Source organism: Podarcis vaucheri (genome assembly GCF_965113315.1).
Source record: "Podarcis vaucheri genome assembly, chromosome: 7".
NCBI lineage: Eukaryota > Metazoa > Chordata > Lepidosauria > Squamata > Lacertidae > Podarcis > Podarcis vaucheri.
Window position 1 is genome coordinate 40019800 of NC_138765.1, and position 24457 is coordinate 40044256.

General features: G+C 46.7%; 1 protein-coding gene across 1 annotated transcript in view; it reads left to right on the plus strand.

Moving 5' to 3' along the window:
• The first annotated feature begins 5894 nt into the window (after window positions 1-5894).
• The window catches only part of CHST8 (carbohydrate sulfotransferase 8), a 246828-nt gene continuing 228265 nt past the window's right edge, over window positions 5895-24457 (plus strand). The window contains exon 1 of the mRNA XM_082233502.1: window positions 5895-6682. The gene's annotated coding sequence lies outside the window, so the exon portion shown is untranslated. The remainder of the gene's footprint in view (window positions 6683-24457) is intronic.

A 24457-nucleotide genomic window follows, 5' to 3' on the forward strand; every position in this document is an offset into this window, starting at 1 on the left:
AACAAAAAAAGGTCCACCCATTCAGATGAAAGCTGTTGCTATAGATCAAGGGCAGAAAGGAGGACTTGATGTACTCAGAAATTCGTAGAAGACTTCTGAGCACAGTTTCAATGATGCAACACATTTGTGGATCACCTATGCACATGTTGAGGCTTCCAGGCCCTCTCTGTGGATCAGCCTCCACCAACCTGGTGCCCTTCAGATATTTCAGACTACCACCAGTCCTGGCTGAAGCTGAATCACTGGTGAGGGCTGCCTTGGAGGCAGTGCTGCTCCTGGGGAATCCAGTGGTGGCAGGAGGGGGCTGATTCAGGGCATTCTCCCTATTTTGAGTCAAAACCAGAAACCCATGATTAGAATCTTGCATAGTTTTTGCTTTGCTGATGTGCATCCCCAAAGGATTGCTTTGAAAATGAGGACTAAGTGATCCAGGAGGCCCCCAATGTAAACCCCCCTCCACCCCAATTCTGCAAGGGGAGACAGACAAGCGTACCATTCTTTTATTTCCCCGGTGGTCCTTTTGCAAAGTTATGATGGCATAATTCTTCCGCCTGTCTCCACAAAAGATTTGCACTGGGTGTGCGTGCATTAAAATGTCCACTTAAATCCAAGCAAGTCCCATTGGTTTTGATAGGGCTAGATGAGACTAAAAGGATTATGGACAGCAGCCAGTTTTATTACGTGATCTGATAATAATTCTGTTCTCCTTTGGTTTGTCTGTCCCCTGTATCCCACCTCACCCTGCTCTCAGTTCCTCCTAAAGGAGACTCTCTTCTGCATCCCTTATGGAAGCAAATGCAAACACAGCAGTGGTGGAACGATGGGAAAGTCATCAGGAAGCAAAGTAGTGATCGATCTACAATTACCGCTGGGTCTGGCAACAGTGGAAGCAAGACTAAAAATGGCAAAGAGGAAGGGGGGGGATCAAGCTTGGGGGGGGATAAATAAGGGAAACCAGGAGACTGATGCAACTCTGAAAGCTGCTACAGGATGGACCAATGGTCTGAATATTCATAAAGAAGCTTCCTATGGCCATCACTGCTATGTTGTGGCCTACCCTGGCTGGTTGGCTGGTGGTTAGGCTAAAAATGCCACTCTAAGCTCCTTGACAAAAGGGCATGATACAAGGCTAACAAACAAACAAATGTCAGGGTGATAGTGGCTTTAGAAGTGTTTTTAACTGGATTTTGCATGGATTGATAATATTTTTAAAATTTGGAGACTACACTGAAGTACATTTGAGCAGAGTGATAAATGAAAAATATGATCAGTGCATACACACATGCCACATAAATGCCATTTTCTATCAAATCAATAGGGATATAGGAAGCTGCCTTATACCTTAGTCAGACCATTTATTCACCTGGCTGACTACTGTCTACAGCAGGGGTCAGTAAACTTTTTCAGCAGGGGGCCGGTCCACTGTCCCTCAGACCTTGTGGGGGAGCAGACTATATTCTGAAAAATAAAAATAAAAATGAATGAATTCCTATGCTCCACAAATAACCTAGGGATGCATTTCAAATAAAAGCACACATTCTACTCATGTCAAAACACCAGGCAGGCCCCACAAATAACCCAGAGATGTATTTTAAATAAAAGGACACATTCTACTCATGTAAAAACAGACTGATTCCCGGACCATCCGCAGGCCGGATTTAGAAAGTGATTGGGCCGGATCCAGCCCCTGGGCCTTAGTTTGCCTACCCATGGTCTACAGTGACTGACAGTGGCTCTCCAGAATTTTAGGCAGGGAGTCTGTTCCAACCCTTCCTGGAAATACCCTTGGGGATTGAAACTGGGACCTTCTGCTTGAAAATATATTGCAGATTATTAATATGTTGCATACTGCAATCTAATGAAGATATTTTACTGTTCTATATGTTCCCAGCAGGTGCCTGCAATCTATAGTGGCAAGCAAGATTCTAAGGATGGTGCAGGGGAGCAAGTTCATTGCAGCTGCACCCTGGGTACCAGCCAGCTCCTGTTAGATCCCTTTGCTGGGACCCCTGACTTGCAGAAGCTGCAGAATGTGGCACCAGGGGCATGCTTCTGCAAGGATGACAGGCCAGGGACCCAGCTCCAGTGGGAGAAGCTGATGGGCACTTCATGTAGCCATGTTGCACAATGTTGGCTGGTTGAGGCATCCAATGGGTGTGTGACAGAAAGAGGTCATGTGATTGCTTCAGCATGCATGCCCTGCCACACGGACCATGCCACTCTCAGCAGATTTGCAGTGGCAAAGTTAAATGTGGATGGGCACATATGGAACCCCATGTTCACTTTCTGCCACACAGGCTGAGCAGAGGGACCAAAACACCTAGCCCACATGTATTTGATGCACCTGTTCAGTTGCGTAGAGTGACCTCAGGTTTTGTCGGTAACATGCACTGCAGGATAGAGATAATCCATTTATTTGGCATCCCGATTGCAATCAGCCCATGTGCTCCTAGCTGAACTGATCCTACAAGGCATATTTCACTGTGTGAGGCCTTGTATTAAAGATGAGACATGAATCAAAGTCTCCTTTAAACAAACTTATTTACTTTATGGCATGTTTTCCTAAAGCAGCTCCTGCAGAAAAAACTGATAGGACCCTCCATAACCCACAGACCAGTTAAGTGACAGGTCTGTTGTTTCATCAAGGCCATGTTGAATGTAAAGGAGATGAGCTGTAGCTCCTTGGTAGAGCATCTGCTTTGCACGCAGAAGGGCTTTGCACGCAGAAGGTACAGGTTCACCCCCCAGCATCTCCAGGTCGGGTGGGAACATCCCCAGATTGAAAGCCTGGAGAGCTGCTGCCAGTCAGTGGACAATATGGAGGCAGGTGCTCCAAAGGTCTGACTCAGTGAGATTCCTATACAGTGGTACCTCGGGTTAAGAACTTAATTCGTTCTGGAGGTCCGTTCTTAACCTGAAACTGTTCTTAACTTGAGGTACCACTTTAGCTAATGGGGCCTCCCGCTGCCACCATGCTGCTGCCATGTGATTTCTGTTCTCATCCTGAAGCAAAGTTCTTAACCCAAGGTACTATTTCTGGGTTAGTGGAATCTGTAACCTGAAGCGTCTCTAACCCGAGGTACCACTGTAATGCTGTAGCATTGGGGACTGCAAAATGATGCTTCTGGTGTGAACAGACTTGCCTGTGCATCTTATCTACTGGGTTATAATTCTCCATTGCTACCTGTCCCAGCCCAATGCAACCTGCAAAGGATATGGAAATATCAGGACTATGCAACGTTGCAGTTAAGGCAAGGAGGCTGCTTTTTCTTCTTCTTCTTTACATGATCTGCCAGTGACATTACATAAGAACATAAGGAGAGCCCTGTTAGGTCAGGCTAAAGGTTCATCTCGTCCAGCATCCTGTTCTCACAGTGGCCAACCTGATGCCCCTTCAGGGAAGCCCACAAGCAGGACCAGTTCTCCACTAACTGGCATTATTCAGAGGCACATTGCCTCTAACAGTGGAAGTACAACACAGCTGTAGTGGCTAGTAGCAATGGAGAGTCCCCTCCTCCTCCTCCTCTGCCTCCTGCGTGAATGTGTCTGAGCCCCTTTTAAAGTCATCCAAGTTGGTGGCCATTGACGCAATATTGGGGGAGTGAATTTTGGAACAGGACTGTGTGGGAAAGTACTTTGGTTCATCTGTCCTGGATCTTCTAACAATCAGCCTCACTGAGTGCAGGATGGTGGGGCGGGGCAGGGAGGTGGGAAGAGAAATCATTTCAGAACTTAATAGGCTGCCAGATGAAAATTTGTCAGACAGGGTTCGTGATCAGCATCTCCATCCCTCTCCCTGCGCATGCTAAAGGGGTCACGATCCAATGGAATTTGGGAACCCATGGATGGGTAATCTCTGTATGCTGCCCATTCTTACCCACTAAATGCCGCCCTATACCTGGCACCTAAAGCAGCTGCTTCCACCTTCACTGCTGCCTAGGTCTGTGGTTATTCATTTGCAGTGAGGGGCATCCCAGGTGACCTTGGATCCTGCCCTTAGTCCCCACACTTTTGGGGCTGGCAGGGGCCACTCAGTGGTGGTGAGAGAAAGTTGCTCTGTTCATGGTCAGAAGTAGCTGCTGTCATTATTATTTCACAACCCACAGGGCTCCGCTGCATCCTACTACCCCAATGAAAAAGCCCTTTGGGGGTGTCCCCTTGGGGGCTGTTATAGTAAGCCAGGCCTTGGACCACACATCCCAACCCAGCTGCATTCACTCAGACAACAATAAACAAGAAGACACACTACAAGCAGCTCAAACTCCTGCAGGCAGATATCACACAGGTCAAGCAACTGTTGTAGTGCAAACACACACACTTGTTCCCAGGGAGAGCAGACCAAGCCAGGACCAGGGCAGTGCACAGCCAGCCCTTCCCTGTTTGTCTGTAGGTCTGTGGGTTTGCCTGCTGTGTTCCTATTATGGGAAAGGCTGCAGCTCAGTGGTAGAGCATCTGCTGTGCATGAAGAAGAGCCCAAGTCCTGTCCCTGGCATCTCCAACTGGGAGTGCCCCTTGTCTGAAAGCTTGGAGAGCTGCTGCCAGTCCGTACAGACAATACTGGCTGACTCTGTGTAAGGCTGCATCCGATGTAGTTACACTGCTGGTGAGTTGAATGCCTGGAAAACGAAGTTGCTTTTCTGTAAACGGAAGAAGAAAGTCTGTCAACAGGAGCTGCCCATTCTCGATTTGCTTCCTCCAACTTGCCTCCTTCCATCTCTCTTTCAGACCCACAAATCTGGCCTCTTCCTTTTGTTTCTGCTGCCTTTGCCTTTTCTTTTCAAGGCAGCTAGTCTTGCCTCCGCCCTTTGGGCTCTTACTCACCAACATGCCCCCCCCCTCGAGGGACAGATCCGGCCTTATTTGGTTTCATAACAATAAATCAAAATTTAGTTAACCGTTAAACTGGGAGGTGGTATTGCGAGGAGAGTTATGTCTGGAATAAAGCACAGCCCATTTGCTGAGGTTTTTCTGCTCCCAGCAAAGACATATTTTTCTGCCCAGGTAACCAGAAACAAACTGCAAATCCACCTGGGATTGCCTTCCTTGGGATTTTAAAATGTTTCTTCCATCAATGCATTCTGGGTTATTTTATTCGGAAACCGAGTAGTGAGCCAGGCAAGCAAGGCTACAGATTTTTATTTTTTTTTAAGAACAGAACACAAACAAAACCAGCAACATATAAATGATACCACCTCCCATCAAAATTAATTTCCTCTATGGGGAATTAATAATTCAGTAGTTTCTTATATACTGTGTCACAGGGGAGATGGGGGTGGGGACTACACTACAGTGTACACACACACACACACACACACACATACATACAAACACACACACACACACATATATATACATATTTTAAATGTATTTTTTCTTAATAAACAACCACCCTGCTTTGATCAAAGTTAATTTCCCTGGCACATAATACATAAAAACAGTTCAAGCCCTGTTAATATCTTTTTTGTAATAAGCAAGCCTCCCTCTTTTGATCAAAATTCATTAGATCCTGCTGTAGCCAGTGCGTTGGAGAGTGCGATGCTTCACTCTAAACACTGAATGTAGATGTACAGATAGAATCTGCACATCACTCCGTATGTTACCGTAATCCCTGTCTCTATCTGGATACAGGCAGATGTTTCCTTTGCACCTGCCTAGCTGAAGCCTCTTTATAGAGCGAGTCACACGGACTCAGAGGACAAACTTTGCCTGCATATTAACTTCTCCCAGCCCCCCTCCCCGGAATTAACGCCCCTTTCTAACATCTAGTTAAGTTCTTGGCAACTTTGGGTTGAGCGAGACCTAGTGTGTGTGCAAGCGTCTTCTTGTGTGTGCAAAACTTTAGCAGAGGAGGGGAAATGCTGCGTCTATCTCTCCCCGCCGCTCCCCGCCCCCAAGCAGGGCGCTGTCCGAGGTTCTCCCCGCAGGGAACAAGCCTGCTGCCCCGCGTGCCCTGTTCGTCGGAGGGGCGCGTTGCGCGGCGGATTTCTCCGCACCTGCTCCTCGGAGGGGCGCAGTGGCGGTTCGGGCAGCGGGGTGGGGAGTGCAGACTTGCCTTCGTCAGATTTGCATGAAGAAGGCAGGCAAGGAAGTCGCTTTCCAGGCGCGGTGCTGCACCATCTTAGCCATCCTGGGCCCCGGAGGACACAGAGCCGCATCCCAAAAGCAGGGGCTTGTATTTTTTTGCGGGGAGGTGGGTCTCAGCGTCAGCCCTATCTTTCCCCTCCCTCCCTCTGGGTGCGGGGGGGGGGTTGGCAGCTTTCCTACCATGTTGCTATGGCGGAGACGAAGAGGAGAGGGGGGAGGAGGAAGCCTCGCCTCGGTTCTGCCCTGCAGGCGGGGGGGGAGCATCACTTCGCCGGGAGCCGCGGAGAAGGAGCAAGAGCAGGAGGAGGAGACGGGGCGGGCGCAAAGGAGGCGGCGGCGGCGCCGAGGAAGGGAGGGACGGCGGGCAGCCCAACCCAGCTCGGGCTCCGCTCCGTTCCATGCGCGCCCGGGTCTCCCGCGGAGTTTCCCCACTCGCTGAGCGCCCGGAGGCCGGGCAAGGAGGAGGAAGGAAAGCAACGCGCTGCCCGACGGAGCCAGACCAGGTTGTTGCTGCCGCTCCTCGAAGACGTCCGGGCGCTCGCCGGAGATGCGCGGTTGAGCGCGGGGCTTGCGCGAACAGCGGAGGCGCACAGCTCAGGTCAGTGGCAGGTCCGGGTCGCGGGGCTTTGGGTGCATGGAGGCGCACGCGGACTTCAGGGCAAGTCCTGCGGAGTGTCGTGGAGCTTGGTTCCGGGAAGCGCGCAGTCGGGCGGGCAGGCAGACGCGCAAGCCCGATCCTCTGCCTATACGCGGTCTGCCTCTCTCTCTCTCTCTCTCTCTCTTGAAAAGGATAAGGCTGCGAGCCGGTACCCACTTACTTGGGAGCAAGCCCTTTTGAATTCAGCAGGTTGTGTTACGAGCCCCGTGGGTTTTACTCCCGCGTAAACCACACGTAAGATCCAGCCGGGAAAGGAGAGGTAACGGGACTCATGCTTAGGAGCGAGTCGCGCCACCTGACGCCGGGATCGCTCCGGGATTTGGTGTGGGGGGAGCAACTCTGTACGAGTCCAGAGGCTTGATTCTTCTTTACCCTCTCCCTCTTCTTATTTCTTCCCTGCCCTCAGGGGCTTCCTGGCTCGGGGCGGGGGAGAGAAGTTTCTGCAGCTAACGCTTGAGCTTCCAGGGCTGCCCCGCGGCTCTCTCGCGCAACTTTTTTTTGCTGGAAGGCAGAACCGCGCGAAGTGCGCGCAAGACGGGTTTTGCGCTTGGGCGCCTTGCTTGTTTGTGTGTGTGCCGGAGGAGGGGGGGCTCCGGGCCGGGAGGTGTGTGTTTCCCACATGCATTTCTGTCGTAAGTTCTGTGCGGGGTGGGGGCAGGTTGCACCAAGCGTTGAAAGGAGCTGGACGGGGCAAGGAATTTGTTTGAAAAGAAAGTTTGCAACGGGAGCTGGGAAGGTCAGAATGCCATCTACGCATGCTCAGGGACTTTGCGACCATAAATGTTGGTGATCGCTTTATCTCGAGATGTAACGCGCCTTTAGCTCAGAAGGGTCCGATCCATGCCTGCCGTGTGCTCGAGTCTGTGGTGAGGAGGAGCTGATGTTCGGCAACCCGAAAATCTGTAAAATGGGGGTGTTCCTTGATTGTCTCCAGGAAATATTATTATCCAGGCCTTGGACGAATATCCAGGATCTGAGGGGAAGGCTCCCATTCCGGAGTGTTTTCTCATGGGGTAGAAATTCATTCCCACCCACCAAACGGAGGACGCAATGCACTCTGATGCTCCCCAGTGCACAAATTTTGGAGGGTTTCCTCAAAAGTGCTTATGTCCAATCATCAGAATACTTGGCACCTGTATAATAATTACAGGTAGCTATTTTGCTTCGTTGTGGAAAGGGTTGAAAAGATGGGGGCAAAAGTTTATTAGGAGCAATAAAAATGTGACAAAGTAATGGCATTTATGTACTGCACTTTAGAATGTACAGCGACTGTGGTCTTGTCATCCTTACAACAATCCTGTTAGGTTGGTCAATGTTATTAGCCCCATGCTGCAGATGAGGGTGGCTTGTCCCAAGGCCACCCATTGTAGTCTCTTCCCAAGTTGGTGCTTTCCAGATGTTTGAAACCACAACTCCCGCCAGCCCCCAGGCAGCATTGCCCTGTTAACTGGAAGTTGCAATTCCAGGCACCTGGAAGTTGTGGAAGACTGAACTAGTGAATTCTTGATGGAGAGTAAAGATTTGAAGCATGCGCTCTTCCCGATTCATCCCTCAGCCTCTTGGCTACTTTGCATATATAGGACCTGCCAGCTAACAGCTGGATCCTAGCGGCATTTACTTAGAAGTAAACCCAGCTGTATCCCAGCACACATGCCATCTCCATGGCTGAGCTTTTCATTCTTAGCCTGTAACCATTCTGAATAAGACATTCCATTGCAACTGTCAGCCTTTTGAAATTCACAGCGTGCATCAATGCAAGGATTCAAAATATCTGGGTTCCTGTAAGATGCTTTTTGCAAAAGGGGTATGTCAGAACTTTTAAGGGGTCAGGGCACAACTGGATGGGTGCTGTTTCTCCACCAAACCCAGGGAAATGAATGGGAGATGGGCACAGTGCTCTTGCATAGATTTCACTCATTTCCATAGGGCTGGCACGGGAGAATTTGGGGGGGGGGAGCCTCACCTGACTTTATCCTTCCTTTTAAAGTAACTTCCCTGAATGTGTATTTGCAGACTGCAGCCTCTCCTATCCTATAGATAGATTTCCCCCCACGAAAAATATGGGCCTAAATCAATACACATTATTTGCAAATGCATGTCCCTGAATCCCAGCTGACCTTTCTTCCCTTTTTCCCTCTAAGAAAACTTGCTTTAGGATGGGGCAATTTAGAGCAAAGTGTTGAGGAGAGGGTTGCTCAAACCCTTTCCCCCACCTCTCTGCTTTGGGTACAAACAATGTGTTTGGTCTGCATATAGACTTGGAAAAGAGATGAGGTGGGGAAAGGGTGATTGTGTTCCCTCCTTTTGATGCCTCCGCACTCCAAAAAATTTTGTGTGTGCATTTCATAAGGAGCTGGCTTTCCACTGGCTAACTAGAGGAGAGTTCAGCAGGTTGATTTCAGGAATGTATCTCACCACTGGAAGCTCAAAGCACATAAATCGTCTCTTTTGAGAACAAAGTAGTGTAAGAATTTTTTATATGATCTGGATACATTTATGAAAGGTATTGTGGAGCAAAATGTATAGGGCGTCCAGCCCGGGTGTGCTGCTGGAGCGGATGAGAGTTGCAATGTATTTATTTATTTAATTGCATCTATATCCCTCCTTTTCCTCCCAGGAACTCAAGGCGGCACACACAATTCTTGCCCTCCTCACTTAAACCCCACAACAACCCTGTGAGGTGGGTTAGGCTGAGAGTGAGTGACTAGCTCAAAGTCATCCAGTGAGCTTCATGGCTGAGTGGGGGTTCAACCCCTAGTCTCCTGGGTCCTGGACTGGCGTTCAGTCCAAAACAGCTGGAGGACACCAGGTTGAGGAAGGCTGTGATAGACTGACAAGTTAGGGCATGGTGTTGGTGCAACAAGCATTGTTGCTTCAATAAACTTAGCAGCTTGGAGTATAGCTGAAATATCCCCCCCCCCCGCATCCCATAAAGCCCATACTTAAACAGTCTTGCTGCATCATTCAGACTCCTGTCCTTGCCTTCAGCGATCTCACCATGCCCTCACCCATTGCAGCCTTCGCCCTAAAAGATGGCTAGGCTGGCCCTAACCACAGCATTTCTTGTGAGTGGAACCTGAGCGCTTTTATTTGGGGTGTTCTTCTGTTTGTTTGGTGACCACATGTAAGGCAAGAATGGGCAAAAAGTTAGAGTCCTACTTAATTCACTCTTCCAGAAATAATAAATACAAAATGCAGCCATCCTTTGAAACTCACACTCCTCTAAACTTCACAGTGCAGTTCTGCAGCCCCCCCATGTGTATTGTAGTGAAAAGTATGCACAAAAATGCATGAATTAGTGAAAAAAATAACATATAATGGGCAGTGGATTACGGGAGGAAATCACTGCAAAAATGTGTGCATTAGACAAAATTACATACACCCGTCTGTTTATATTAGGAAAAATCCACACTTAAATCCTGACAAATCTTCATGAGATGCTGATGATTTAATTGCAAATTGCTGCAAAATGTGGAGAACTGAATTTCAGATTGGGGGAAAGAATGAAAAATGGAAAGAATCAAAACGGACAAATCCTAAAATGCTGGTGAATTTTCATGAAGGCTTAAAACGAATATAACAAATAGATGCAGAAATAGGGCAAACTGAACTGAAGACAGAAAATGAGATGCCCTAATGGACATGTTTGCCTACCCCGCAGGGAAGCCTGCCTCAGCTCTGTGTTCAATATGCAAAGGGGCAGCTCAAGTGTATGGAAAAGGCTCGCCTCATAAAAGGGAGCATTACTGCAGTGTTACCCTTTGTACACCAGAGCCCGCTTGCATCTGATGCATGAAGTTACATCAGTTTTGTTTTTTAGATCTGTGGGGGTTTTAGAGGCTTTTATTGATCGTGTTTATTGTAATTGGTTTTAGCATTTCTATTGTATCTGTAACTTGATTTGACTCATTTCCATGAGTCAAGGTACACACACACAGTTTTGAATAAAAAATATTGTTGTATTTCATTAAAGAAAAAAATCCAATCGTTTACTATCAGGGTGCGCTGATTTCATCAACATGATGTTTTTCTCCCTAGAGATATCCAGGGATGGAGATGGATAGTGGGCAAACTGAGCAGATATCAAAAAACTAGGATGGCACTTGTTCCTCAAGTGTCTTGGTGGAGAGATTCTGTAATTGATACTTAGGGTTAGTTGAACTAAGAGTTTCCTAGCTGGAGTCATGTGGAGTCTGTCTCATCTAATCTCCCCTAGTTGCATGTTTACATGGGCCCCTCGCATTTATGTCTCGTTTGTTCATTTTGTCATGCCAATGAATTCTACTATGTACATTTGACATCTCTCCTGTCTTTTATCCAGCGTGAACAGTGCTTGTGCATGACACAAATAATAGAGCAGAGGCATATAGCTTTGTTGCAACCTGAGATGAGAGCGCTGCACTGATTCGGCATCAAAAACAAGAGCAGTCGTGTCCAAAGGATGGTGCAAAATGTATTTATTTGTTAGAAAGCCCAGTGTGGTTCAAATAATGTGGCCCTGTCTCAGACATTTCCTTCCTTTCATCCTAAAAACATCTTCACTCAAACACTGTCAAGTTTTCTATATGTAAAAACTACTACAGTGGTACCTCGGGTTAAGAACTTAATTCGTTCTGGAGGTCCGCTTGGGTGCTCGGTGTGGCGCTCGCATCCAGCAGCCGGCAGCGGGGTGAGCTGCCCATGGGGTTGGGGCGAGCCAAGGCTGCGTGGAGCCTCTCCACAGCCTCCCCCTCACTTGTAGGGCAGCTGAGGTGGTGGTCAGACTCACTGCTGGAAAAAGCAGTGTGGAGCTTGCAGGTAGTCCGCCCACAGCCTCCTGCTCAGGACAGACGCATGGCTCAGGTATGCTGCAGGCCTTGTGGTGTGGTGCCCAATGCCCCCCCCACATCACCTAGCTACCAGTGGCATAGGAAGGGGGGTGCTGAGGTTGCAGGAGTTATTTTTTTAAAAAAAGTGTCGTGAGCCCATTTTCAAATAAAACACGCACACATATTTTTGCCAGGGTGGCTGGGGGAACTCAGCCAGATGGGCGGGGTATAAATAAATAAATAAATATTTTGCCACCCCCCTCAGTAATGACACCTGGAGTGGCCAGCACTCCACTGGGTGGAGGAGGCACTTTGGCTGCACTCATGAGGCTTGGTGAGGTAACTACCTCAGGCTGGGGACAGCTGAGAGGAACAATAGAAGACTGTGCTGCTTGCCGTCTCCTGCCATTGCTGCTGTTGCCACCTCTTCCTCTTCTGGCCACTGTCGCCTGCTCTTCTCTGGCTTCCTTTTTTCTCCCTCACCACATTCAGCAAACCAGGCCTTCCTCAGGCCACTTCCAGTCACCTCAGCCAGAGGAGATGCAGGGGGGAGGGGTGGGTGCTATTTTCTGTTTCACCTCAAGTGGCAAAACGTCCTGGGCCAGCCCTGGTTGGCGTTTCCTGTTCCGTAGCCTCTTTGGATAGAACTCCTCTTCTTTGTATTGTGATAGATGGTGGTGATGGATTAGTTTGAAATGTGTGGCATTTGGATTACCAGGGAAGTGATGAGTGGGATCTGCAATGGGACGTTGCAGTGCAACCCCCCTCCTACAAGGCACTTGCAGCCAGCCACTCTTTCCCTTGCCCCAAATTCTATTTTCCTTTCCCAGCTGCCATTCTACATCCCATGGCATTCCACACTCCGTTCCTCCCATCCACTACATGGCTACTTTTAAAGTGTACTACTGAAAGAGCCAGATGGGGTCAGAGGGTTGCCATACAAAAGCTTCTCTCTGTTTTCCTTTAATGCCACCTTAAAGGCATACCCCAATAGGAAACCTTATTTAAAGGGCTGGTATAAGTAACACGGGTCTAGCAAAGGACTTTTAATAGTGCTGTGCTCTTTTTATTATTTGTATCTTAATAAATATGCTTTTATTATGTTTTAATCCTATTGGAGTTTAATTACTTTTGAACAATTATAAATATGGGAAACGGTGAGGCAGTTCCCAGGGGCAATGTGAGGCAATGTGTTTTCTGAGGGGGCTGAGCCCCCTCAGTATTCAGGCTCTGCCCCTGCCTGAGGGCATTGCATGACATCATACGCATGACGTAATGACATCACATGGCATTGCAACTCCCCCACCCCCAATTCTATTAAGAAGGTGGCGCCTCAGTATGGAACCCTGCATTATGGGGTGGGTGGGATTTCAGGGGCTTTTGGATACACTTTCTCTTTTTAGTTTGCTCTGAAACAATAGAGTCGCACTGACTTCCTCTGTCAGGGTGAAAGAGGCTATTGACTAGATGCACAGTAAATTTTTGTTTAACAGTTTCCCCAACTTCTGAGAGCTTTCCTACCTGCTTTGAATAATAAAAAATGGGGGGGGGGAGAGGAGCCCATTGTTGCAGGGCCAAGGCTTTGCTTTAACTGTTTGCTGTGATTCAATCAGACACAGTGGGCAGCCTCCTCTACGGCAGACCCTCCAAGTGTCCCTATTTTCCAGGGACAGTCCCAGATTTACAGAATCCAGTTTCTGTTTTGATCCCGGAATGACCCACTTTTCCATAGGACATTCCTGTTTTCATCAGGGAAATATTGGATGGTGTGTTAAGACATCCCTATTTGTATTGGAGATATGTTAGTGGAAATGGAGTTCTCTGACCCCCAAGCCTTCTGAAGGCAGCCCTGTATAGGGAGGTATTTTAATGTTTAATTTGTTAATATGTTTCTATATATGCTGGAATCCACCCAGAGTGGCTGGGGCAACCCTGTCAGGTGGGTGGGGTATTATTATTATTATTAATAATAATAATAATAGATAGGACATCCCTATTTTCACAGGAGAAATGTTGGAAGGTATGCTAAGGGCAGGTACTCAATCACCCGGGTCTTTGCAACAGGGCCAACTGAATGATATAACCACAAAGATTTTAGCAGGGCTGCCTGCCCTGGGAGAAGGCTGGCTGGAAGGAATCCAGGCCAGAATTGGGTCTTTGTTCAAAGAGGCAGTGTGCCAGTTCGGGTGTGCGTGTGGTGCTCTGGGCTCGCGGGACCATTTAATTATTTAATCTCTTGATTTCTCATGGCACACGGGCCATTCTCTCATGCCACGCTAGAGTATGCACTCGCTAGCACGCAGCCGGGGGAATCACTGACCTAAGCAAAGCTCTCCTAAATTAGAACAGTCCTGGCCAAATCCTTGTTATTTATTGTGGCGCTGCCATTTGATGAAAGGATCTCATTTTGTTCGACAACCACCTTCTCATCAATTCCCTTCATGTCTGTGGGATTTGCTCTTTATTCCAGGAGAAGGCCTTGAAAAGCTCTCTGTGCTGGAGAATAAGCTCTTTGGAATTCATGGGTTTCCAAATTAAACTTTGGCTGACACCTGCTACCTCACCCAGGAGAGGAGAATGTCACTGTGAGCATGAGACAGACTGGGTCTCTCTTTCCTAGCAAAGTGCTTTAAAAGAAAAGAAAATTAGGTAATTATTCAAAGCAGAATACATACAGTAAATGTTTGAGGCCTAGAAACCAAACACAAGATTTAACAGCTGTTTCAAGAAAGAAATCAAGTTGGGGAATGCTTGGAACAATTAACCTTCCTGGATGCCTTATGCAGAGATGCCTAATCGATAGTAATCCAATAAGCTAAGTAAAATCAAACTTATTACAATGTATGTATAAATGAATATTGGCAGCCCGTCCTTTGTCTTGTCTCTCCGACATGTGAAAATTTAGTACGCCTTAGTTCCCACAAGCTCTGAAAGAATTTAGACAGCACCATAACATAAGGTCGAAGCTTAATTATTTACGGGTGGGCATCAATCAGCTCATATGGATGATTTATTTATACATTGCCAGGGCCATAAAGTGAAATGGTGAATTCTGATTTTGCCTTCTTGTTGGAGCAAGGAGGGGCGAGTTCCTTGGCCTTTGAAAAGCGATGGAAGTTATTGTTATTGTTATTATTATTATTATTATTAGTAGTATTAATTAAATATGTATACCACCGTATATCCAGAGATCTCAAGGCAGTTCATAACATAAAATTACAAAATAATAATAATAAAAATAGAAACAAAAACAAACCAATAATCATCCCACTTTAGGATCCCAATATGAGTGCATGAGGGTTGAATCCTGCCTCTGCTGCCCTCAAAGCAAATATTGAAAGCAACTTACAAGGTGGCCTGCTGTTTATCCAAGAAATAATAAAGACTCCTTAGAATCCTAGGATTAAAGAGTTCAAAGGGACTCCAAGGCCCATCAAGTTCAACCCAGTGCAATTCAGGAATCACAGTTAAAGAATCCCTGACAACTTTTGATTAAAAATCTCCAGCAAAGGAGAGTCCACCACCTTCTGAAGTAGTCCATTCCACTGTTCAACAGTTCTTACCCTCTAAAAGCTCTACCTAATGTTCAGTCAGAATCTCCTTTCTTGTATTTTGAATCCCTTTGTCCGGGTCCTATTCTTTCGCAGAAGCAGAAAACAAGCTTGCTCCTTCTTCCATGTGACAGCCCTTTAGAAATGTGAAGATGGCTGGCATATCACTTCTCAGTCTTCTCTTCTGTGGGCTAAACATACACACCTCCCTCAACCGTTCCTCATTAGGCTTAGTTTCCAGACGCTTGATCATCTTGGTCTCAGGGTGGTTTAACAAACAATTTCCAGAGTGGTTTAATAATTATAATCACTCCCTCTTCCAAGAGAAATCTGGGAACTGCAAGAGAATAGGAGGTCTCCTAATAACTCTCAGCATCTATAAGAAGCTACATCACTTTTGAGAAAGTGATGACTGTTAAAGTAGAATTATAGTGCTTTAAGTGCATGGTGCAGATGTGACCCAAGTTGGGGAAGGCTAGATGACACAAGGAAGGGAGGAAGAGGAGATCCAGGGGTGCTCTGTTGTTGTAGCCCCACATTTGCCAGAATGTGTCATTGTTCAACCCATACCATCAGAATATACTGTCTAAAGCCTTATGCAACTCCTTTAAGAAACCCAAGATGCTGCTCCGTAAAGAACATCAGAGCATTGCTGGAAATCAGCTTTGAAAGACTGACCTGGGGTTTTCTTTGTCAAGAGGTGAAGACACAGCCAGCCTTTTCCATCTCACAATTAACACCCCCAAATCAATGGCTAGCCTCCTTTTTATGCTTGCCTTGGTCGTAAGCAGGAAGGCTCTGTAAAAACACCTTCTTAGCTATCTGGTGAGAAAACAGCATGTAATAAGCTGGCTTTGCCTTAGAACTGTCTTTTGCGCAGGGAAGGCTAATCTGGCCAGGCCTGAAGCTGCTGAATCCCACCACAATTTGTTGATTACCTGGGTGCAAGGGTACCCCCATGAGATAGTCTTTAGTTTTTGCTTCGGGGTCATAATTAGTCATTTGAATGAGGTTAACATAGAAAACTGCCTGGTATCCAGGCAGAACATTGGTCTTACATAGTGTAAGAAGATAAGGAAAGCCCTGCAGGGTTAGCACAATGGTGCATCTATTCCAACATCTATTCCAACAGGGTGCTCATCAATGGTTCCTCTTCATCCTGGAGAAGAGTGACTAGTGGGGTGCCACAGGGTTCTGTCTTGGGCCCGGTCTTATTCAACATCTTTATCAACGACTTGGATGATGGACTCAAGGGCATCCTGATCAAATTTGCAGATGACACCAAACTGGGAGGGGTGGCTAACACCCCAGAGGACAGGATCACACTTCAAAATGACCTTGACAGATTAGAGAACTGGGCCAAAACAAACAAGATGAACTTTAACAGGGAGAAATGTAAAGTATTGCACTTGGGCAAAAAAAATGAGAGGCACAAATACAAGATGGGTGACACCTGGCTTGAGAGCAGTACATGTGAAAAGGATCTAGGAGTCTTGGTTGACCACAAACTTGACATGAGCCAACAGTGTGACGCGGCAGCTAAAAAAGCCAATGCAATTCTGGGCTGCATCAATAGGAGTATAGCATCTAGATCAAGGGAAGTAATAGTGCCACTGTATTCTGCTCTGGTCAGACCTCACCTGGAGTACTGTGTCCAGTTCTGGGCACCACAGTTCAAGAAGGACACTGACAAACTAGAACGTGTCCAGAGGAGGGCAACCAAAATGGTGCCTTATGAGGAACGGCTAAGGGAGCTAGGCATGTTTAGCCTGGAGAAGAGGAGGTTAAGGGGTGATATGATAGCCATGTTCAAATATATAAAAGGATGTCATATAGAGGAGGGAGAAAGGTTGTTTTCTGCTCCAGAGAAGCGGACGTGGAGCAATGGATCCAAACTACAAGAAAGAAGATTCCACCTAAACATTAGGAAGAACTTCCTGACAGTAAGAGCTGTTCGACAGTGGAATTTGCTGCCAAGGAGTGTGGTGAAGTCTCCTTCTTTGGAGGTCTTTAAGCAGAGACTTGACAACCATATGTCAGGAGTGCTCTGATGGTATTTCCTGCTTGGCAGGGGGTTGGACTCGATGGCCCTTGTGGTCTATTCCAACTCTATGATTCTATGATCCTGCTCTCCCAGTGGCCAACCAGATGCCTGTGGGAAACCTGCAAGCATTCTCTCCTCCTCTGGTCTCCAGCAACAGGTATTCAGAAGCCCTACTATATTCGACTGTGGAGGCAGAGCATGACCATCATGGCTAGTAGCCATCGATAGCCTTATTCTCCTCCATGAATTTGTCCAATCTGTTTTTGAAGCCACCCAAGTGGTTGGCCATCACTGCCTCCTGTGGGAGTTCCACAGTCTAACTATGTGCTACATCAAGAAGTCCTTTCTTCTGTCTGTCCCGAATCTTCCAACGTTCAGCTTTGTTGGATGTCTACGAGTTCTAGTGTTAGCACGCTGACTGGAAAAGGCTGCCCAGGGTTGCAGATGGAGATATGCCCAGCCCAATATGGAGGTGCTAGAAATGGAACCTGAGACCTTCAACACTAAGGTTACCAGATTTTTTTTCAATGAATCCAGGGAAACGTTTCAACTTCCTACTAAACAGATGGATTTTGTCAGGGGACTGATTTGTAAATCCGGGGACGGACGCCTGATAACCTTATTCTACACACAAAGCAGGCGCTCTGTTCCTGGGCTGCAGTCTTTCAAACTAAAAATATAAAAGATTCTAGGCCTCATGGGTCTGAATAAAGGAAATGGGAAGGTCTTTTTGTTAGAATTCTTGATCTATGATTGCAGTCATGGGATTTTTGTCTTTCACACGACGTGATATGTTTTGACTCCAGAATGGGAAGTGACGAAGACGGGACATTTGTCCGTGAAGTGGGACTATTGTCCTTTGTTCTTTTCTCTTTGCTGTCTGATGCTAGAGAGAGAGGGAGCCATGTTGCAGTGCTCCGTGTGTGTTTATATGTAAATAAAAATAGATTAGCCAAAATGCTGAGTTGCTGAGGTCTGTTTCGCAACTGCGCAAACTCTATGGATCCCCAAGTGTGCCGACGTCTGTTGGCATCGGTCGCTGTGATGTTCGGGCTGAAGAAAGGTTTTGAAGTTCCCGAACGATCGACCAGGAGGGAGAGAACATGCCAGTTGAGCATGTGTCTCTGCCAGGGTCCTATTCGAGTGTAGGCTGAACTCCTGACAGTTTTATACTGCGTCAGAGCATTGGGGTCCCTCTTGTTTGGTCTTGTCTATCTTGGCTGGAGGCATCTCTCCAGAATTTCAAGCAGGGAGACTGTTCCAGCCCTACTGGGGACTGAACTTGGAACCTTTTGCTTTCAAAGTGGGTTCTCTTCCATTGAACTACAACCCATTTGCTCTTAACATGGAATATAAGACATCAAAAGACATTTCCTCCAGTGAACACTGTGTGAATATTGACTTTCCTTTAATCCCATTAAGTTCCATTGTTTGTCCTTGCTGCTGCTGATACTTTGGTGTGATTTCACCCCTGGCTACTCCTCCATCCCTTTTTCCTGGTTTCCTTTGCACATTTACCTGGGAGGAAGCCCCATTAAACTCAGTGGGACAGCCCTCTGATTCACCTTGTGTAGGCTTGTCTTTGGTGGTCACAGGTGTGATCCTAACCAGTCAAAGACCACACAGTAAATGGGGTGGCATTACAATGCTATATATCCAATCAGATTTGGCTGTGTGATGATGTCATTGAGGACAAGTGAAGGCAGCTGAAAGTGAGCAACAGAGCAAGTGAAAGAAAAACAAAGGAACGGATAAACATTTTTACAAGGCGGTGGAAAAATCATTTTAAAAGAGGGGGTTGCTTTGGCAGCCCCCAATATGTTGAAAAACATCTCCCCTGCCTTCAGACCTTCTGAGGGTGTGATGGGAAGATCTCAAGAGCCACTTCCCCCAAAACATTTTCTTTTAGGAGTGTCACTGGGTGTAATTACAGCGCGGGATTCACCCAGCTATCCTCAGTCAATTCGAAATGTGAGCTGCATCTTATTTATTTCCTTGAGCTCCAGAAATGTCAAGATTAAATTAGCTGTGGAGGAGAATGAAACGTGAAGAAAAACCAGGGCAGGAAAGAGGGGGAGACGCCAAAGAGGGAAGCTAGGAAGAGGATCTACAAAGGGAAACACGGCACAAGGCATTCTGGTCTGCGCCTCATTTTTATAGCATCGTAAAGCTGGGAGGGATCCTGCATGTCATTTCATTCAATGAAACACTTATTGCAGGATTGCCGTACATGTCATCATCTCAGGGATGGCCAACATTGCCATTCAGTATGTTGTCCTCCAGATCAATAGTCCAGGGACTCCAGGGACCATATTGCAGCAGGTGGTCAAGCTTTAGAATCATCTAGCACAGGCATCCCCAAACCCGGCCCTCCAGCTGTTCTGGGACTACAATTCCCATCATCCCTGACCACTGGTCCTGTTAGCTGGGGATGATGGGAGTTGTATTCCCAAAACAGCTGGGGGGCCGAGTTTGGGAATGCCTGATCTAGCACCACCCAAGAGAAATGGCTTCATGGGTCCTTGCTGAGCCATTATCTTGTTTACAAAACTTTTTAAAAAACAACCCATACCCTGCCTGTCATGTCATATATGGCATCAGGTGTGGTAAAGCCGAGGTGTGGACAGAACATGTTTTGCAAGCCCCACTGATCAGCTGGTGGTGCCTGCAAAGTCCCTTGCACAGTTCCACCTGGTGATTGATAGGTGGACAACCCGCAAGGGGGTACGAAGATAAGGATCTGGCGCATCTGCCCAACCCAATTCTGAATTCATCATGCACATGTATGAATTTTACACAAATAAACTGTATTTTATGGAGATATCTATAGACTCGGGGCAGATGCCCCCACTCGCATTACTTATCAAGCTGCCCCCCCCATTACTAGCCACTACACCCTAACTCTTCATCTCCTCACAAATTCTTCAGCCCCCCATTTCCTCACAGCTCCTTTAGCCCTCCTGATAGTCTCAATTGTGCTCTGTGTCTCTCCATCTCTGCTTTATTCAAACATCTGCTATTGTTTAAAACCACCATTTAAAAACCTTCTTTCTCTTGTGCTCCCATTCAGGACTTCATGCAAACCAAAGGTCATGATGAGACAGTACAAATCCTCCAGTGGAGGCTGTACAATGACAGACATCCATTTTTACGTCCATAGGAACCAAAGTTTTTGGGATGGACAGAGGTGGCACTGGGACAAAAGAGTGACCAGGTAGCTCCATATCACAAAGGAAATGGGTGGGCAAGATGCCATGCCATCAGATGAAGAGGCAGAAGCCAGGGGCAGCTTGTGGAGCCAGAATCGCGACAGCAAACTCTGCATGATGTCTGCCTGCATGTGGGACACTCAGACCTTTGTAGGCTGATGCAGCAAGCCTGCCCCTACCTTAGTAGTGGCAGAGCAGTAACATTATGGTATAGTTTTCACCTGTAAAGGTTGCATCAGAAATACATTTGCAAGTCCATATTTCGAGATAAAATATGTTTGGAACTGCACATTTTTAGCAGAAATGTGTTTTAAAATACAAAGTCTGAGGCATATTCAAAAGGATTTTTTTTAAAAAAACAACCAACCAAAAACCAAAGATTAATGTGGAAATGGGATGGAACAGATTTATGATGATTTGTCCATCTCTAGTTCTAAGGAATGCACAAAGAGCAAAGCCCAACACAAGAAGTCTAACTCAGCGCTGCATGAAGAAGGACTTCCTTTTCTCTGACCTGAATCTTTCAGCATTCAGCCTCATTGGATAGTTCCCAAATTCTAGCATTATGAGAGAGGGAGAAAAACTTCTCTCTGTCCGTTTCCTCCATGCCATGCACAATCTTAGAAACTTACATCACCTTTTACCTTTTCTCTAAACCAAAAGGTCCCAAACACTGCAGCATTTCTTCATGGGCGAGTTTTCCAACCCTACAATATCCGATGCTCTACCACAGAGCTACGTCCCTTCTCCAAAACATACAGTGGGGTGCCCTGTCCTGTTTCACCACCAGAGGTGGAATGGGAAGCTGGCACCGGCCTCGTGGAACACTCTGTCACAAGAGACCAGGGCCCTGCGGGATTTGACATCTTTCCACAGAGCCTGCAAGACAGAGCTGTTCTGCCAGGCCTTTGGTCTGGGCCCAGTCTGACCCCCTTCTTTCCACGAAACCCTGTATGTAAGTGGCCCTTTCTATTGGCCCATATGGGACCAGCACAGGTGACCGGGCCTGCAATTATTTAATATTCCTACCTTCATGGCTGTGATTCGTGGGTTGGCCACTTAATTTTATTTTGATTTGACTGTGATTTTGAGCTGTGTTTTAATCAATTGTTTGATTTTGTGCATTTAATGTATTATATATTTGCTGAGCCCGACCTTGGCCGGGGAGGGCGAGGTATAAATAAAATTTATTTTTATTATTGTTATTAATCTGCCACCACATATTGCCTGCTGTACGTCTTGTGTCCCCACCAAAGCCTTGCTTACTGGAGCCACACAGCTGAAGCTTCTGGCTTACAGTGAGTTCTTACAAGAGCCCCATAAGATCACGAGAGCCCTGCAGGATTGTCTGCAGGCTTCTCAGCAATCTCGCGTGTCTCCTGCCTCACGGACAGGACGGCCCTGCGCCTCCTCCATCCTGCAAGGAACAAAGGGTGCGTTCCCCTTTTCTGTCCTGTTCAGCTAGTGACACGACGCTGTTCAAAGCGGGCATCAGGCAAACCAAGGCTCAAGATGGCAGATTCTGCGGATTAGTCATGGCCCAAACAGAGGATTTCACACCTCCTGCCGAACAGGCGTTAAGGGATGAAGCACCACCAAGTGATTAGTGCTGTTCTAATTGAGTGGAATAATAAATGTGCGAGCATTAGTCACCGGCAGGAACTGGCATTTCTGTCTGCCTTCAGATGAGCAGAGACACATACACAGAGAAGTATATTCCAGTCAAGCTGATTTTTCCAGCATCAGCAAAGGTTTGGGCAAGGGGAGCCCATTGAGAGGGAATGTGTAAGGTTGCACGGCGGGTCTGCTGCAGGATTTGCCTCCTGGGGCAATGATAACCCAGGCTATGTACTTTAGGGCAGCAATTCCCAGCCTGCTCCCTCCAGTTGTTTTGGACTACAGTTCCCACCAGCTGCCGGGCAGCACAGCCATGCTGAAGATGTGAAAGCCCAAATCGTAGCTGGAGTTAAAGGTACATATAAACCGCACTCCAGGAGTGCCCACCAGCTGATGGTCAGTGGAAGGGAGGAAGAGAAGCATCAGGGTGAGAAGGCTTCCTGCCATCATTCTGTGGAGCGGAAGATCATAGCTCAGTGGCAGAGCATCTGTTTTGCATGCAGAAGGTCCCAGGTTCAATCCCCAGTGTCTCCAGGTAAAGCTGGGAAACTCCTTTCTGAAACCCCGGAGAGCTGCTGCTGGTTTAATGTAGAGGCAGTTCTGAGCTAAATGGACCAAGAGTTTGACTCAGTAGGAGGCAGCTTCCTACGTTCCCCAGTAGGAATTGGGTCCTCTGCCTCCATGCTATTCTTCAGGAAGTTGGTATCATATAATGGGTTGTATATATACATACATTTATTACAAATTTCATTTTATTTATATTGAAAGCCACTCGGGGGAGAGGGGGAGTATTTGTGAAGGTTGCTCTACAAAAAGGTAAAATAAGGATTTTCTGGATCAATTTCTTGGAGATGTGTCCCATCTTTCTGTTCAAGTATTGCAATTTGAGCAAGAGCTTTAAGCTCCAGAAATGATGGACCATCACTATTGTCTTTTAATATTTTGTTGGAAGCCGCCCAGAGTGGCGGGGTGGTATTATTATTATTACTGTTGTTGTTGTTGTTGTTCCTGAAGCTGGGATGGGCTGCACTTCACTCTCCCTCTGCCCAGCTCCTCCTTCCCACCACTTTTCGAGAAATTAACACATCTGATTGGATTTCTGGCAAGTCCCAAGAAAAAACTGTCTGGGAGGCTTGTCTACATGTATATAAAAAGAAAAGCCCTGGATTGATCTGAGAACTTGGCATATTTAACAAACCTTTCAGCGCCATTTTTCAGATCAGTGATAATTTGATGCCCTGGATGGGTGCCTCAAGCCAAGCTTGTGTCAAAATGATATGAACCAGCCAGTTTTCTGACAAGGTTTATAGCCAAAAGGGCCATTAAATATGCCAAATTGATAACTGCACTACACCTTTCACAACACTTCATTTGAAATGGTTATCTCAGGCCTAGTTCTCATAGAGGCTATAAAACTTGCCATAACGATACTTAAGAATTTTGATCTTTGCCCGTTCTGATGCAAATGGACCTCATCCGCCCCTTTGGGTCATTTTACTCAGAGTAGACCCATGGAATATGAATAGACCTAAGTTAGCCATGGCCATTAAGAATTTAAGAAGAACCTACTGGGTCAGGGTAATGCCCCGTCTAGTCCGGCATTCTGTTCTGTTTAATGTATGATGTATTACAGTATTTTAATATTTTTTTGAAAGCTGCCCAGAGTGGCTGGGGAAGCCCAGCCAGATGGGCGGGGTATAAATAATACAGTGGTGCCTCGCAAGACGAAAAGAATCCGTTCTGTGATTCTCTTCGTCTAGCGGTTTTTTCGTCTTGCGAAGCAAGCCCATTGAAGGATTAGCGGATTAGCGCTATTAGCGCTATTAGCGGCTTTTAGAGGCTTTTAGCAGCTTATCTGCTGATCGGCTTAGCGGCTTAGAAAAAAGGGGGGGAAAGGGGAAAAAAAACCAGCAGGAACTCGCAAGACATTGTCATCTTGCGAAGCAAGCCCATAGGAGATTCGTTTTGCGAAGCACCTCCAAAACGGAAAACTCTTTCGTCTAGCGAGTTTTCCATCTTGCGAGGCATTCGTCTTGCGGGGCACCACAGTAAATTATTATTATTATTATTATTATTATTATTATTATTATTATTATTATTCTCACATTGGCCAACCAGATGCCTGTGGGAAACCGACAAGCAGGATTCCAGCATTTTCCAGGAACCTGTTGATTTCAGTAGGTCTACTCTGTGTAGCACTAACATTGGAAACAACATTTTGGACTTGTGTGCAAACCGGCACTCGGCCGTCTCACCAAATTTTGCAGTTGTGCAAACATTGTGACACAATTCAAATGCAGCAAATGCATTTTAAAGTAAACATTGTTGAGAAAAAGATACCTTTAGAAATGTGTACTTGGAAAGAATATGCAGTTGGAGATAAATATTTAAATGTTGTTTTCTGTGCGGTTGTTGCTTTAAATGGCAGATTAATGTAGGAATGGGATGGGGGAATAAAGTGTATATGATAATATGGAGCAGGTCAA